We start from the raw sequence: 3,068 nt of genomic DNA on the forward strand, positions 1-3,068 counted from the left end.
ATCAGACGAGCTATAATTTGGAATTTCATTCTTAGCTTCATGTTAAGCCCTGGTTTGAGCCAGCAGATCCTGGGTTGTTTTCCCAGCTTGAACATTGTTTTGGGTTTTTTTTTGGTGTGCAACTACCAACACATCAATATGTTAAAGGCTGCTGGTGTGGTAATACTATTAGAGGGATTCTCTTGAAAGCTCTATAGTTGAGAGTTACCATTTTTCTCCTCTTTATTTCAGTTGAACTCGTATCACATAAGTGGAAGTGGCATATGATCTTTGAAGAGTGTGTGGTGCAGCAGAGCAAGAGCAAAGAGCAATGGGGGCAGTATGTTCATCTGAGTGCAAGTGTGTTGCTGGTTTATGATTGCGTTCATCTGCAGGTAGGCATAACTAATTTTCCTTTCTTGTAGCAGGCATTACTTGATTGATTTGTGCATGAAGCTCTTCAGTTTGATGACAGAGAGAAGATACTCTCACAGGGAGAAACTCCTCAACTTGTGTAGTTTAGACAAAATCAGGATCAAAGGATTTCGTTGATCTATTAATGATGATTAACTGTCAGGCAGCTAATTTAACTGTTTAATCCGTTAATTGAACTGTATGTTCAAGATCAATAGCAACAATGCAACAGATACAATACTAGGCACTTAAAATTCTTAATAAATGCCTACAAATATTTAAACAGCCTTCTATAGCTAATTCCAAGGAATTATCTAGTTGTGGCCTGCCCCCTTCCCACCAGCACACATCTGCACTATTACATACATACACGGTGTGCCTCTGGAGCATGATCCTCTCTTCTGGCCGTGTGGGTTCTCTTGTTTACACATGCCTTCTGTGGGAGATGTGGCTGCTCTCACTTTTGTGTCTCTGGGCAAGCTACTAGTCCACACATAAGTGAGAAAGCTCCCTGCGCGTTCCCCTGCATGCACCTGAGGTGTGGGTAGCTGCCTTTTGCACCCTTTGTGGTGACTGTGCTGGCAGGAGTGGAAGCAGCGCACAGTGTCTGATGGGGAGGCTGCTCTGCCCGGCCTAGGCGGAGGTCATGGTGCTGTTAGGGCAGTATCTGGCCATGTCAAACCACATCGTGACTCCTGTTCTTTTTGTTGCCCTCTCCCCTTGCCCTGCTATTGCGAATTTTCATGCTGCTCTCATACATCTTGCCAAGGCGACTTGTTTGAAGTATGTGGGTAATCCCCTGGCTATAATGTTGGCAGCTTACCCCTCAGCTTGTGTATAGAAGGCTTCTGTGCTATGGTGTGGTCCCAGTGGAAAACTGATTATCTTTCTCCCTTACTGAGGTGTGAGAAAGAATGTAACTTCATCTTTATTGTTTTTCTCCGTTTATAGTCAGGCATTGCCACCTGCTGACAAGAGAACAATTAGAGTGAAAACACAGCGCGTGACTAGGATGAATCTGTATTGCCACAGGGACCCAAGGCTATTTAAACTGTGTTTAAGCTATTTCATATGAATTGTTATAATTTGTGTATCATCAAATTTCTTTGTATTTCTTTTGGAAAAGGAAGGTGAAAAATTTTGTGGGTTGTTCTGGCATATGCATCTTCTTCTGTGCATGTACACATGAAGCCAGTTATTTAAATGAAATTATTTAAAGTGACTGTTAAGATAATTATTAATATTTTTAGGTAATATAATGTAATCAATTTAAAGTGAAAGCTATAATGGAAAATGTAGTAGAACAAAATACAATGAAAGTCTTAAAATTTTTATAGTAATTACATTTTTCATGGAATTCGTGTATGGTACAGGCACTGTACTTTAAGAAACTATCAATTTTACCACTTTTGATTTATGAGTATGCTTTAAAAAAAAAAAATTCTAATAGGAGAAACCTTCCACAATACTGTGGGGAGAAATATCATGCTGTGTCAATACAGTGCAGTATTCTTTTTATGCAGTTGAGCTATGTTTATTTTCCCTTGAGAGAAACATGAAAAAGATATGCCTCAAATTACTCAGCCACAGGTTTCCGTAAATCAGTGTGCGTGGCTAGGACACTGAATGCTTTCTGTAGTGGAGTCTGTGTGGGAGCAATAGGTGAAGCACAGCAAACCATGCTCCAGCACATGAAAAAAATCTCAAGCTGGGAACTGGAAATTACTCAGTTGTAATTCTAGGTATTTGAGTTCTACTGCAGCTCCCTAGCAGTGACAAAATACTGACAGAAGATTAATTTGTAATATATGCACAGGAGACGTTCTGCTTGTCTCTCTTATTGGCTGCTTCCTGAAGTGTTGTGTTCTGTCTGTGTCAAAATCATGGAAGAAAACTTGTCACCTTCAAACTTTCATGGGACAGGTGAACAGATAAGGGTATGCATCTCGTTTATCCTACTGCTTGCAAGACTTTGTGAGGGAGTGGCGTTTTACACCTCCACAGAATTCTCTAAGATGGTTTCTTACTTTTAGGAGAAAGAACCCCAGATAGGCATTTCTGTAGCTGCACTTGTGTAAGAAGCTCCTTTTTGAAATATGAATTGGAAAACAATGTTTGTGTTCTAAAATACTGGCATAGTGTTCAGTAAAGGATAAAGGCATTCAGGCACAAAAATATAGATTTCGGAAAAGAAGAAACTGAGAATTTAAAATATTTTTTTTCCTCAGATGGTGTAGTTTGACTTCACCAGGTCTATGTTTTGTTTTGTTTTCAAATACAGCTCAGAAAAGTTACCAAAGCAGTCACTGACTTAAAGTGGAAAATATAACTTATGTTATAAAAATGCTAGATTTTTTCACAAAACTAGTTTCTCTGTTGTATTGTTTACAAACTAGATTCTCGGTGCTGGGGATATTGCAACATTACTGCAACATCAAGGCAGTACAGCACATGTGACCAATATGATGAGTCCTTTGCAGCCTGGCCTACAAGGTTTGGTTGTGAGAAGTGACTGCTCTTCAGACTAATACTGCCAACCTCTAAAGTAGCTCTTTTTAATCTAATAAGCAAAGTAAAATCATGCTGTTCTGTATGCAACAAATTCACTTTTTTTTTTCCTTCTTTTTTTCCCTTCAGTGTCTTTAAAAAAAATAAAAAGTGCTCTGATTTGGGAA

This window comes from Leptosomus discolor, chromosome 8 (genome assembly GCF_034619465.1).
Source record: "Leptosomus discolor isolate bLepDis1 chromosome 8, bLepDis1.hap2, whole genome shotgun sequence".
NCBI classification, from domain to species: domain Eukaryota; kingdom Metazoa; phylum Chordata; class Aves; order Leptosomiformes; family Leptosomidae; genus Leptosomus; species Leptosomus discolor.